General features: G+C 32.9%; 1 protein-coding gene across 4 annotated transcripts in view; it reads left to right on the top strand.

Moving 5' to 3' along the window:
• The window catches only part of LOC135134348 (hemicentin-1), a 718,216-nt gene that overhangs the window by 485,582 nt on the left and 216,714 nt on the right, over nucleotides 1-15,920 (top strand). The gene's annotated exons all lie outside the window — the stretch shown is intronic.

The raw sequence follows: 15,920 nt of genomic DNA, 5'->3' as shown, positions 1-15,920 counted from the left end.
TACACATTTTTAGGAAAAATGACAAAATTTGTCATTTTTTTACGGCAATAAACAAGCATCACCGTAACACCGTAAATAGGTTTTGGTCTAGATTAATTTTTTTATAGAGAAATAACAACAACCAAAGTAATTCCAAATTGGATTTAGAATAAATCTGTCGGTACTGGAAAAAATAGCATTAGGAATACGGGATTAAACTCTTTTTTGTTCCCTCGAGAATTTAAAAGCCAACGACAAGCCTCGGGCTTTAAACAATTCTCTCAGGAAGAAAAAACATTTTAATCCCTTGATACTTAATATATATACTATTAATTTAAATATATGAACAAATTGATTCAATTTCTTTTCTTTTGTCAAAGTATTTTTATCTAACTTAACATGAGTTGAAGTATATTTAAATTAAGATTAAAGAAAAGTTGAAAGAAAATCTGCCTCAGAACACTGTCTAGTCGCAATGTTTTCGTTAAAAGATAGTGAAATACTTTTTGAAGTCAGAGTTTTTAAATGTGTCATTTTTATTTATACATATACTTAGTAAGACAATATATGTAATTTTGACGGACTCCAAATCTTTATTAAATACATGAAATATCTTAATTTTAATAATAATGAAAAAACTTTCAGAGTTTAAATAATATATTCGTAGTCACTGCTACACGTGTTTCGGTACACAGTAGCGTCTTCAGGCAGAAGAGAAACTGGGGTTTTTACAGAGCTATTCCTGAATTTATACCTGATTTAACAATAGTTTTACAAATTTATGTTAAGTAAGGGAGATTTGTTTATTTCGGTTTGGTCGTTCATTAGTGTATTAAATCTATTGTACCTATTTATTTCCAGACATTCTAACGCGTTTAATTTTGCGCCTTTATTTTCTATGTGTAAAATTTTGAATTCGTCGTTGAAATTATGCTGTTCTTGTTTCTCTTCTGCCTGAAGACGGTACTGTGTACCGAAACACGTGTAGCAGTGACTACGAATATATTATTTAAACTCTGAAAGTTTTTTCATTATTATTAAAATTAATATGGAGTTTAAACACGTATCAGCCTCATCAATACAAACATTGAAATATCTTACTTTAAAGTACTTAAAGTGCCTTCACTGTACTTTAGGTACACATGGGAAGCACTCGTTACTTGAAAGATTTTTGATAAAGGGGACGACTTTCTTGGAAAAATACTTCAAGTAAAACTTGGACTTGACACTTCAAGTACTCTTATTATAGAATAATTTGAACAGCTGTGCACTGAAAATCTAGCAGAATTGCGAATAAGTGTCAAACTGTCAAAATCTCGAGCTAAACCCCGAATTAGCTAATCTAAGTTATTGGTTTCCTTATCACATTTTTCACAATCCCTAATCTACTACCAATACAAACCTCACCTCAAGCGACGCATAAAAGTGCACTAAAATCTACCAAACTCCCCTTCCTGTGATCGCACTACTTGGGGCAAATTCAAAACTTGTAGGTCCTTTATCGACCCCGCGGGCATTAATGGGTAAATAAAAAAGCCAGATTAGGACAAAACAGATCTAACTACATTCCCATCTTCGGAATCGTCTGGCTAAGCCACGTATCGCATCTACATTGTTTGCGGAATGAGCCTGATTCCACTTAAAACAGGCGATACATTTCGTTCTAGTGGCATTGTATTCGTTGATATGCAAGGCACAATTTGCATTTTCTTAACGGATACAGCCGGCACGAAATTGCATCGCATGATCGCCTCTCACTGTTTCACTCCTTGTTCTTGCCGCTTTATCTCGGATACATCCGCAAGATAAGGAATTACAATCCGGAGAATAGATTCCACGGATATACCGGACAAGAAATATCGCCCGCCCGCAGGACATCTGCACACACGTCGTTTAACCTCCCCTCTGATTGCGTTAAATGCCTTTTAACCCTTCTCAAGGGTATCAAGTTGGGAAAAACGGCACGAAGGGCTGATTGGTGGGATGCTGAAGTTATTATTTTTGACAGGGTTGGGCGGTGTTTGTGGGTTTGGACGAATATCAAGATTATAATGAGGGTAGAAATTTTACCACCAAACTGTGATTTTACTATTAAAAATTACCCCTACTAACGATAGATTTTCCGTCTTTAACATACAACAGGGTTCCTAAAAAGTAGGGAAGCACTTGAAAATCTCAGGAACGCTTAGTTGGATCTTCTTGAAATTTGAGTTATACTTACTTAAAACTACTCAAACTCTATGTTCTGTAATTTTTTGAATGTTATAAATCTTCAAAGACCCGGAAGACCAAAAAATGTTACAAATGACGAGAACTCTTTTAGTATCATGTTAGATGTAATTGAAAATCTAAAAACTTCAGTGCAGTAATTGGCACTGAAACACAATATGAGTAGAGGTTTAGTTAAAAAAATACTCAAACGGGAAAAATATCATCCATACAAAATTCATTTACTACAAGAATTGAGTGAGGATGACTTTGACCGCAGAATCAAATATTATTCCTAGATTTAGACAAGTATTTTCCAACTATGAAAACCCAGATTTACCTACAGAGTCTATCTAGTTCCAACAAGATGGAGCACCACCTCACTTCGGACGTCAAGTGCGGCATTACTTGAATGAAACTTTGAAAGGTGGATAGGACGAAGAGGAGCAGTTCAGTGGCCAGCTACATCACTGGATTTTACCCCATTTGACTTTTTTCTGTGGGATTATGTAAAAAATGAAGCCAAAGCATCGGAGAACGCTAAGAAAGATTAATTTGAAAACTTTGTGCAACGTATTTACTATATTGCCAAGAAGTAAATGGTGAACATTTCGAACATTACGTATTTGTACAATTATTGTTTTTTAAATGTTAATTTGATCTTTTTTCAGTAATGTAACTTTTTTGTTAAATTTTCCAAAAAGCTTTCTTAACAGTGTAGTCACTATTTACAATCATGAAATCAGAGCATTTTTATTTTTAGTATATTTTGTAAATTATTTGAAAATTTAAATCAATCTCTTACGCTGTCACTTTTATTTCAGTCTATGTACCCTCAGTTCTATCATTTTTACAATGATTGGGCATTAGTATAATTTTTGAATAAAGTGTCCCACGGCAGGAGTGTGACAGGCGATTCATTTAAAAACGAAACGAATTTTAGTATTCCTAGGGACAGTAGAAATTTCAAAAAGATTCCATACTTCCATACTCCTTAGCGACCCTGCATGTGAAAAAAAGACAATAAGTCAATGAATATTTGCAACTAAAATTAGGTAGTTATTCTGTATTGTTACGAATTTGGTCGCAAAGTGGCACAAACTGGGTAAAAATAATAATATATTTGGAAAGATATTTCTCATAGTGGTGGGTGGGTTTTGTGCATTAATAGCTAAACCCTAAAGCGAACATGGATTTTCAATTACATAAACAGTATTAGCTGAAAAGGAAACGCGTTAAAATGGTAACATTTACGGTTCTCATTAAGCCCAAAGTGCTAATTTATGACGTACTTCTAATTTGCGGTTTAATGCCTGCATGAACACGGTGGAAAATTTAATAGAATGATATCTCTGAATAGCAAAAGTTTAAAACCGTTCTATTTTATTCAGTGTTGGTTGTTAACGCAACGAACACAAACCGCAGTTAGGTACGTTTAAAATCTAAACAAGTTTGAAAAGTGTTCGTGATGTTTATTAAATTGGGAAATATATTTCAATCGTGGCACTTAACTTAAATGTTATTCTTATAAGATACCCAAAAAAATGATCTAAAAATGTTTTAAGCAGAACTTTGTATATCCCTGCATCACAGGCAATTATACAAGTTTAGTTTCTTAGATAAAGTGTATATTTTGTTTTTGGGAATTTTATTTTTTGTTTAGACTCCATAAGTTGATACAAAAAATTCTGTCAGACTTTTGAAAAAACGAAACACCAGTAGTTTCCGATTTTTTTTTAAATACCCAAGGGGTCCGCGAAATATTGACATGTTATTTTTATTATTATTATATTTATACGTGTTGCTTTTTTATCACTTTAAATTTATATAAATCTAAAGCTTTCTCGTGTAAAAATTTAAATCTAAAAAAAATGCATCATATTATGCTAGCTTATGCTCGGGACGTAAAAATGGAGAAACTTTGTAAACGATAAACTTAATTTATTTAACCGCTTCTTCGCCTCCAACAATGCTAGGACCTGAAAGAAGCTCCCATTTTACAAAAAACGACCATTGAAACCAGGCAAACTTTCCAATTAAAGTGTACAAAAGTATTTTCTGCCCAATAAACGAGATACTCGGGCCACTCTGTGGATTTTAACGCATCTGCCCAGCACAAAATATCTCGCCTATTTCACCGGAATCCACCCCGCTCCATAAACAATACGACACGAGGTTTATTCAAAGCTTTCGGATTTCGTTCCGGCAGAAACTCGATTTTCCATTATGAGTTGGCGAACAATAAACGCTGCAGAGGTGTGCCTATTAATTGCCCTCCAAAAAATACAATCCGAAATTTCGCTTCGACCGATTTCCTCCCGTCGGTGTTAATTCTTGTTTAAAAGTAAGTCAGCGGAAGATTACCAAACTTAAATTGTGCGCCCGAGTTCGATCAAGTCGGTATTGAACTCTGGAAATTAAATATGCGAACTTTTAAATAATACAGACTTTGCCGGTTCGGCGTGAAATTATTCGGACGGGCCCCGAAAAACAGAAGCAAACAAACACGCTCGTGAATAAAATTATTTAGGGATGTTTTAAAACGAAGATGAATTCTAAATAAGCCGAGGCATTTATTTTACGCACGCCGCGCAGAAATGAAAATTAAAAGTGTGAAATTTTTAAATGGTTGTGGGTGTAAATTAATGGCCTGGATGGGAAACAGAATAAATAATATTTGTTTGAAGTTTTGACAAATAATGGGGGCTAAAATGATGAGAAGTATTGTTATAGAACAATGGTCGTGTTGACAGCATAAGAACAAAGTGGTGGGCAGTCGCCGCTGTTTGGGCTGTTTCTCAGGGTGGTTAATTTTTGAAGTGTCATACATAATACTCTACGTTACCGAATTTCTTTAATATTCTCTTTTTGTTTTGATTTCTATTTTTATTCGAATGATGAAAGTCTCAAACACTTGGGCCACTCGTCAGTTTATTTGCTTTTTTTCTACTTTGTATGAATATGCCACCTACTGCGCACTTGACTATATTAAATAAGCCAATTACATTATGCACAGTTTTGACATGTTAAGCAGTCATTATATTTATGTTGTATGGAAAATTTGGCAAGTTACTAGCTGAATTTTTAAGAGTTATATATTTTTAATCTAATACTTTCAACAGAAGAATTCACTCCTATACGGAAATTGGGTCATTATAAAATCTATAAACAAGGCATAAATCCGTATTAATTTAATCAACACTAGCTAAAATTATTGAATCAATTATCTCCACCTAATACCTCCCAAATTCTTATTTTACTAGGCTGGGGTCTAATCGAGCGACTGACTGTCTGTCTTCTGTGTGTCTCTCTGTATGTCTTGTGTGTGTCTGTCTGTCTCTCGTCTGTGTGTCTGTCGTTTGTGTTGACTTTTATTAAACAGATAATGTCCGATACTGCTGGACCGATTGTTGTCAAATTTTGTATGTGCTTTAGGAGTACCATGTAGACGGTAAAACGTTAACCACAATTTGTCTAATTATTCCCACCAACAATTTGATGACGTAAGTTCATTATACTTTTTTTTTCACATTTACTTTACAATTTTTTTGTACAATATTTTCCACGTGCTTTATGTGTCGGATTATCGCTTCACTGTTAAGATATGTGTAAATGTTACTTGTTAGGTCTTAATCTTTTACAAGAATCCAGAACTTTGTTTTAATACATTTTATGTTCAAATTTTTAAATAAAATGTGATTGTCGAGATATTCTTACTAATATACGTTTTAATGTTTCACACTATACTTATAACCAGGACCTATCCACTTTTTTACTTTGGAGCCAATGATCTATGCTATGTATGGCATTCTCCTTTAAATAGTTTACTTGCATTCTGTAATCTGTGTGAAATGGAATAGGTTTTTTTTTCCACCTGTTAAGGCTAAATTACGAACATTATTCCAATAGTCATAATTTAGCCTTAACAGATGGAAAAAAGAACCTATTACATTTAATTCATTTATATTTAAAATTTTATACCTATGTATCATATTATAAAGGCATTGCCGTTATACTAACCGTATTATTATTATTCATACAAATAAATGAATGAACAATATTATCGTTTTTGTACAACGGCAATACAATAATATAACCAAACAAATAATTCAAGTACTTATAAGTCAATAACTGTGTTAGTTAAATTTTATATTTCCAACAACGCTCGTTAAATTAAAAAAGTATTTATATATTAACTAGTGTTTCCTGAAAAAACATTGGCACATGTGTATAAATTTAAATTTTCAATAACCCTCATTTAAAATGTATTATATTAAAAATCATAGATCGATGTGCCGCTACACGTTTTTATATTTAATTAAAACTTTATATTCATATTTCAATTTAATGATTTGTTTTTTTATATACCCTACTTAATTTAGTAAAACCAGTGTGCAAAATTGCACAAAAACTGTTCGCTTTGCCACTTGAAACATCGTGCCACTAGTAGGCGAAGTAAAGATGCTAGCCGAGTTTAAACATCATCCGGGGGTGGTAAGAATGTTTTAGGATTTGGTAAAAATAATGTATCTACATCCTTCATCATCTACCTACATCTTTCAGGAGCATGAGAAATGTAATGTATATAACAAACTCATAACAGGATATTATCGAGAACTTTGACTCTAATACACTCCTATGACGCCAGACCAACAAAAAAACTTTCAGTTAAATGCCTACTACAGAACCTGCTGTCTTGACTCTCATTGAAAGTAAAAATTTCCTTCGCCCTTTCCACTTATCGAAACTGCAAACACAAACAGGTCACTTTCCGCCTTATCGCGTTATCTCTCGTTTCGTTCCATTCCTGCGGTTCGTTGTCACTCAATTGCTCATCTTTTTCCCACCGTCGAGTTGTCTCTTCCACTTTTACTGTTATTGTTATTAGAAGCCGTGGCGCTGATACCAACAGGTTATCCGTACGACACGATTAAGGATACAACGTGAAGCTGTGAGAAATCTGATGCATGGACGCTTCTGGTGGTAACTAAGTTTCGACCACATTTTACGTTACGGGCGAAGGAGGGCTATTACTTGGGACGGCACTCCATCTGTCACCTGTCATCCGACAGATGCCGCTATGCTCGTTTCACACGAAACGTCAACGGCCGGGTTAACATGATTAAAGAAGAAGGAACAAGAAGGGAGGTGCACAAAATTTGATCGAAGTTATAGATACATTCACACTTTATGCCTATGTTTTTTGCTGTATGCAACACAAAATAAAATATTACATTGGTGGTTTGCCCAAAGAAAATGATTCTTACTTTCTCAACACAGTATATGTAACGATATCGCTTAAGTAACCTAGTTTAGTTGCTATACACTTTTAGAAACCAGTGAATTTTAACGTTTTAACACATACGCTGTCATTATCTCCGACTAAACTTACTTTTTCTTGTCAACATACGTATTGAAATGGATAGTTAGTTTGTGGAAATTTTTGGTGTCGCTGGGACAATAACGTGTTTGTATTGGAGTTAGTCCGCCCAGTAATTGGCCTGCAATTTGCTTGCCAGCTGAAACTACAAAATTGTTAATCTGAAGCTAACATAATGAGTTTATTACCTGAGATTGTGTAACATATTTTTTTTAGAAACGTGTCAAAATCCGGTGTTTTCTCATTTTATACTGATGTATTTTTTATGACAACTCTTAGTGTTTCAGAACATTTAGTTTTAATATTTTTGAACAATGTTTCGAAGTTTCTGACACACTAATGGAAGGAAAATTCCGAAAAATACTCAAATTTAAACTAAAAATTAAGTCTTAGAAATGTCTGTAGTTGGACTATGGAGCAGCTGATTTTGAGCATTCTGGATCTCCTCGGTACGTTTAAATATGCCCACATTGTTCCAAGTTTCAAAAAATAGAACATTTAGGCCAGTTACCTCATTCAAAAAGTTATAGCTTCATCAAAAGTGATGAGAATCTCAGAAAATGTTATTTTCAGAATTTTTTATTGCTTTTGAGACTGTTCTAAATGCCTACGAGACGGAAATATCAAGAGATTCAAGGTAAAATGTATATAGTTTAAGTTACAGGCTGTGGACAGTCTCAAGAAATAGGTCAAATTTACACTAGGAGTAAATATCTTCGTCTAGTTTTTAAATCAAAATACGCAGTTACTAGTTCTGCACATTCTGAGTTTTAAAGACGCCCTCATGGCTTTTCATTTTCTCAAAAAGACAAATTGGGCCATTTCGATGTTCTAAACTACGTATTTAAGTTTGATATAGATCATAACATAACCTCAGAAATAGTCAATTTTACCATTTTCCGCCAGTTTTTTCGACATTAAGGATATTTAAAAATCGATTTATAAAAAAAAAAAACGAATGAATATTAAAATTATTTACTACTAATTCTGAAACAGGCATAAAAAATACTATTTTAATAAATTTTCTACCATCGCTTTTTCCCGCTGTTCTTTTTCCTAGACTTTAAGTTTCTAACGTTATTAAGTTATCAAGAAAACCCTTAAAAAAATCGAAAATATGGACTTCCATATAGACACTCTAATTTCTTTGTCAATCAAAATTCCCTTTAAAATTTCCACACCGAAGCATTAAAATCCTTCTCGTTGTAATATTCATTTTAACTAAAGTAGTCGGTAGTTATGAATTATGGGTTCTGCAAGTTCAACATATGCAGAATATTTCTATTTATTTTTCAGACATATTTAACTGAAACATCGAATTTCTATATTATAAACTAGAATAGAATATGGTTGTGGACATGCTACAGTATTTTCATATTATATATTTACAGCTGACTGTCGTCGTATTTTATAAAAAAAATCTACCACCAAATCTCCTTGTCCAAAATCAAATCATTTGTAATGCCAAAGCTCCAAACGACATCTCCTACTTCTGTTTTTTTATCAAAATTTTTTGTGTAATAGTAACAGTGTTCTGTCGCACAATTGAAAGCGTGAGTTTCTACAGTAAATGGAATTTTCTTGTGAACACTAAATAGATAGCAAAAACTCAGGAATTTCAAATTTTGGAACTATAAAATTACAGTATTTAAGAAAATGGGAAATTTCATTCTTTGTACTTCATAGCTGCAATTTTCTCATTTCTGTTGGCGAAAATTCCAAAGACCTCTGATAACTCCCACACTTATAATAATCAATGATCAGTTTTTTTTTGTTTCACCTTGGAATTGTTTTAATAACTTGTTACAATTAAAAACATCATAAACCATTCATCAGGTTGAACATGTTTTCTCTTCCTGAGTGAATATACTCGTGAAATAGGAAAGCATTGCAATGGATTCCTTTTATATATGGTTTTATCCAAGCAGTTTATTAATCTACCCTCCTTTGTTCACTTTACATTTTAGGATTTACAAAAAAAATATGTCGAACGTTATTTCGACAGAATTTCCCTCGCCCCTGAAGTACAGTCCAACAAATACAGCTTGTTTGAAATGTTAAAAAATTAACAGTGTAAGAAATAAAACATCCTATAAATATATTTTCACTCCCTATATTTTGTTTGTTTGTCTACATCCAACTTTCTTTCTAACGGCACTATATTCTTTTAGAGACTCTTGTTGAGTTTGTTGTTCTGAATTCACTAATGTATCATATTTTATCACCCATACTGTCTATAATTCGATTCCATTATGTAACGAAAACACTCTGTTAACTTATTTATATTTGACCTGAATTCCCCTTCTCCTCCACCCAGGACAAGAAACGGATTAACAATTGTTTCAAAAATATGAATGCACTGATAAGCCAGGCTATGGCTGTATTTGTAATGGATTTTCCTATTTGAAACAATTCCAATGTTCCGATCAGCAAGGACACCAATGGACAGAAAAAACAATTACAAAAGTATGTTATTTTATAAAATTTAAATCCTACTTTACTTTGAAAAATTTTAAGGGGAGGTCTTTGATGGCAAAAAAATTTTCCTCAAAATAACTTCAAGCTAATTTTTAGACATAGAAATCCATTCTTCTCACAAACTTTGTTTGTGTTTAGCATATATAGAAAACTGGTGAAATGAAACATATAATATGTTATTTTCTTAACTCAGTTTTATCATCTACAGATTAGTAGATGTTTGACAACTATCTTAAAAATTTGATAGTCTAGAATATGAAGCAGGCTCAAATAAGGAATTATTGATAAAAACAGGCGAAGAGGGAATTGGCATCCAAACAAGGAAGAGGAAATTTAGATGGATTGGTTATGCAATATACATTGAAACCCGCAAGAAAGAAGAAACGTTTTGCTACCAAGAGAACTAATTATATGAACTTGAAATGTACAAAAAAAGTGGACAGATGACTACAGACTGAATGAATTATATTGTTAAAGATAGAAGAGAATCGAAAAAACTTATAGTTTCCCTGTGCGCCATGAGGGAAAATGGTATTAACTGAACAATATTTGAAAAAAAAAGGGATTATGAGGAAATACTTGTTATGAATATTAGAATTGTGTCTGTTACGAGTTTGTAGACGAATGTGTGACAAGAGTGGGGGGTATTAATTTTTTTATTCATTTAAATCTGATATTCTGTGACCCTGTATGTTTTCTATGTTTTCTGGTATTCAACAGAATTTGTTGCTAAAGGCTTATTTATTACTAATGATGGTTTTGTGTTTCGTATGGAAAACCGATAAACAGGGATCTCATGATAGTGATAATGTAAAAATTTTAACTCATCTTCTATTTTTCTTTAGTTGCAGCAAAGTTTACAGTTCTCCAATAGTTAAAACAAATAACGTAACTCTTTTGTAACGATTCTTAAAATGAAGCTAGCTAGTACCTTCGCTATTTATTGAAATTTCGATTATTTAAAAGTTAGTGCGTTTTTTTTTCTAATTTAATTACCACCTTTAGTCCTTTCCAACATAAGGAGACCTCTGCCATTCAAATCTAACTACAAAGTCCGTACTGTTGGTAGTAATTTTGAATTAGAATTAAAGGAAACCCGACACAGACGCTTGCTTCATGCTAGCAAAACAAAAGTGCATTCAATCTTGAAGTTTCAGTAAATCGAATTGTCTTACACGATACTGAACAAAGAAAACAGAAGCCTTATCGTCATCAGACGTAAATTAACATCTACTGCAATTCTAAAATATGGTCAAGTCGCTATCGAGAAACTCCATCATGCAAAACAGCGAACAGCATAAACTAACCTTTCGTGTCTCAAAATTCCCCAGCACAGGTCGAAAGGAAACTTACGAGGAAACTCACTTTATGCCATTATGAATGTGTACGTCGGTAATTACAACGTGCCACCTATAAATTGACTTGTAAATGCACATTATAATAATAATTGCACGTCGCCAGACATGAAAGCTCCTTGACAGTATCAAAAAACAACAACCGCTTCTGCGTCTACACAAAATAAATTCCAAAGCAAGTAGAAAATATCAAAAGTAACCAACTCGTAATATCGAGCTCGCAATTGATTCCAGCTTGTTGACATCGCCATTGTTCAGCGATTCGGTAATGCGATGCCAATACAGGCAAGTATTTTATGGGAATCTCTGACAAGTATTGTTAATATTTATGAACCATTTCGTGATTACATTCGTTGAACTGGCTAATATGATTTATATTAGATCGCAATTATCATATCATACCATGCGTTCGATGCATAAATCTATTAGTGGATATTTACAATCGGGATTTTATATCAAGCGCGACGTATATTTGATCGCTATGGCAAACGCATTTTCCGATTCAATATACGATGCAATATCCGAACTAGTGTTGCCGTTTACCTCGAAAGCACTATTCTAGTCCGATCGTTTGGGATAAGAGTCTCCCAGGAATGTTGTACTCAGCTTTTACACGCGCCGTAGCTTATGCTTTGCTGACAGTGGGGAAAATGCACCGAATGTGGATATGGAATTTTGGTTCTGTGTCACTGCTTTGTATAGCTCTGCGAACTCGGCACAGCTCCAAGAAACACGACTTAAATTTTTAATATCACACTTTTCACTTAGGAATATGCAGCTACTTAGGTGTTGTTTTCGTCATAAATTAACCAGTTTATTTCAATATCTATGAACACATCTCACTATTTTGTTTTTTCTAAGAACAATTTACAATTTAATTTAGAAACTATGAAACACACTACTCTCAAATCTTGACAACATTTTAGGCTTATCATAAACCTATCAAAACGCCGTTAATTTTTTTTTATTTATTCCCCCAAAAACTTGATGATGTGATCTGATTCTAAAGTCGGCAGAAACTTCCAAAATGTTTGGTTTGTTAAACCATTTATATTTTTTAAAATTGCTTGTATAGATGTCTAAAAAAATGAATAATACACTCACCGACACGAAAAATGGGCCACCCTTATTTTTTTTAATATCCGAAAAAATGCAAAATAAATTACGATTTCAGTTGTTATACTTTGATGTTGTTATGCAACGCTTATTGTAATATTTTTATCCAAAAAGAACTAAAAAATATATTATTTTAATGAAAAAATTCAATAATCAAATAAAGCTGAAAAAAAATTAAAGTTTCCAAAAAAGCAAAATCAATGATCACACACTACTGTTTAAGGACGTCAATAACGGGTATTTCCCCCACCAAGCTGTAAGACTACTGCCATTCTCCAGGGCATCCCATGAAATAAATTGTTTATTTCTTTTTGTTGGATATTCTGTCATTCCTTTAAAAGCATATTGTGAAGCTCATCTAAAGTGTGGGGTGCAGGTACACTCAATTAATATGCTGATCAAGAAACAACATCAAAAATAACCGTAGTAAAAACGTCGAAGCACTGTACTCAGAAAAACATTATCTGGCCTATTTTTCATGCCGGTGGGTGTAGTAAATTATATTATTAAGAGTATAAATAAAGCTTTATGTCTTGAGCATGGACTCTGTTGACTCACGAACGTAGTGAGCACATAAAGTACAGGGCTTTTATGGTTGATTCTAAGGGCGTAATTGGCCATGGAAATTATGTCTTACTGTGACAGTTCTCACTTGTCATTAATGGCATTTATAACCTCTCATTTAAAGTCGTCGTTTTTATTGTTTTAAGCTTTTTCAAGTGTGAATTACAGTAATTTTCGTTGATCGAAGCTCAAAACAACAAAATAGTCGTTTTCAAAAGTCTTGGTGGTTGCGTACGAAAATTTAGTTTTGGTGCAAGGAAGCGAACACTGTGAAAATGGTTTATTGTGTTGAATAAGAAATTTTCATTGTTATGTCTTGTTGTCGCAAAGGGACTTCGTAAACGAAGAGTGGTTGTATTCTGTAACCGCTTGTAAGCAAGAATATCTGGCCAAATACCGTGATTTAATAATGCAAGGAACATCGTTCGAGGCTCACATTAAAAATGTACCTAATCAACAGATTTGTTCGAATTGGCAGAGTCAACAAAAAGAAATCTCGGGGAAGACGTTGAGTAGGTACCTGAGGATCGACTCGAACAGAATCCGCAAACATTTTTGAGAAAATTTCCTCTGTAGTCAGGAGTTTCTGTTGCAACATGAAATTGAACAGTGGGCCTTGAACAAACTGGTGAACATTTTCAACATTTACTGTCATGTTTAACCGCAATAAATTTGTTTCTTTTTATTGTATTGAATTAGTTTTATTTTTTAAAAAGATATGAAGCATTTAGACAACCAATTATACACATGCGCGTGGTCTTTGTCATGCGTCCTTGGGCATTTAGTAGAGTTCAAATCGAAGAGGCGGCACGTTTACATGACCTACTGCGACCTTATAATCATTTAAAGAAACCCTGTACTTATATTCTGAAAAATATACACCGTGTTATTGAAAGGTACGTACAAAATGAAATCGGGAATTGGTCTCGAAGTATGGATGCTAAAAGTTAAAAAAAGTTCAGGTAAAAGTGTTCTTCTTTTAGAGATAAAAATTATTTAAATTTATGTCTAAATTCATTGTTCGCCTCTGACAAAAAGATCATCTTTCGTTTCTATAGCAACATTTAGTCTTGACGAAAGTTTTATTGTGACAGTTGTAGGGTTTACTAAAATGAATTAATTTTACCTATTTATCCTTCAGTAGTGTCTAAAAAGGTTGGATAAGGGTTAATTTTCCCCTTATAATTTTGACAACACAAAATAAGTTTTTCAGACTTCTTAGACTTCGCGAAGAACTGTCCATTTTGTTGTACGTACCTTTCAATAACACCCTATATGCTATTTGTTTCTTCAGATTTATAAGATTATATCAATAACAACGTATCAATGATTTAGAAATGCATTCTAATTTATTTTCGGAAAACGTGATAACTGCTGATAACAATTTATACAAACATTTTTCATTGTTATTATGGAAACTTATCAAACAAAAAAAGTGTTCACAATTTTTTGCGACAATGTCTGAAATAGCTGAAGTGGCGAAAGCTGCAATTAAAAAACTTCTTCCGATAAAATCAAACATTGTTTGCGAAGCAGTTTTAAAAAAAATTATTACTTGGTGTTACCAAAAAAACGCAGTCGTTTACACGGAAAGTGTCTTGTGTACTTTTCCTGTGAAAATGAAGTGATTAAAACGTCACTTACGTGACGTTTATAAAACTGGTAGAATATATTAATATACTATTATATTTAGAGAACCTGGACCTTTAAATATCTACTGTTCGTAAAAAAATGGTTTAAGTTTATGGATCTTTTTTATTCCAGTAATTTAAACTTAAATTAAAGATGTTTTAGATCTTACATTTCTTATATTTCGTTATCTATTTTTTATCTCCGTATATGTTTAGTTTTCTACACAAATTTAAAAATATGAATGATAAAATAAAGAGCATGTCAGAATATAAATTTTACGCAAAATCTTTTCATCAACCACGCTGAAATATTCCCAGACTAAGCTACCCTGCTCAGTAATCTGCTGCCCCAAGGCGTGTTGTATTCGGAAAAATAGAACTTACATTGAACAAAATGTATAACTCATGGTCGTATAAAACAATATGTCTAACGTGATTTGCTGATTTGACAAACAAATTATAAATAAAATTTTAGTGTAATTTCAATGAGAACTAAGTATTTATCATCGCCCTTGCCGACAGAGAGAATTGTTGTGGAGGAACCGTGGATGAATAAGAAAGTATTTACTCAGTAATTTACTTCCAGAAGGTCCACAACTTTATTGCAAATGTTGGTATTGTGATGCTGTACGACAGAAAAATATTTTAAATTTCTTGTTCAAATGTTATCAAGAACCAACGAATGAATGAAGACTTGAGAGATCATTTAGATTGTAATTGATTCCGAATCCAAATTTACGATCTCTTATTACGACAGTGTTAATTATCATAACAAAATTAAAAAATTGGTCGAAGGTTATTTCGATAGAACTTTCTTCGCCCCTGAAATAACAGGTATTTAATTGAAAAATCTCTCCGAACTTTGAAGGTAGTTATAAATCACAAGTATAAGCTCATCAATCACTATATTTTAGATAGGATTCATTCGGCAAAATTTTGAAATGACGTCATCAATTTTTTGGGAGGGAGTAAACGAATAAATTTTGATTAAGGTTTACTATGATTATACGATAACGTTAAAGGCTTTGCAAGATTTCGGAGCACTCGGTTTTGCACTTTCAAACTTAAATTAAAAAATATTGTTAAAATATTTTGTTTTTTACAAAAATCATGATGTCTAAGGTGAAAACTCCACACGGATCCATATACCACAAGTGTAGGAGGATGTTATTTTCTGAAATTAAAAAAAATATATTATTATACATTTTG

The sequence above is a fragment of the Zophobas morio genome, unplaced genomic scaffold, assembly GCF_036711695.1.
Source record: "Zophobas morio isolate AGI-343-1 ecotype UQ-CSIRO unplaced genomic scaffold, CSIRO_AGI_Zmor_V1 ptg000023l, whole genome shotgun sequence".
Classification (NCBI taxonomy): domain Eukaryota; kingdom Metazoa; phylum Arthropoda; class Insecta; order Coleoptera; family Tenebrionidae; genus Zophobas; species Zophobas morio.
Note: the sequence above shows the minus strand (reverse complement) of the source record. Positions and strands in the feature narration are given on the sequence as shown.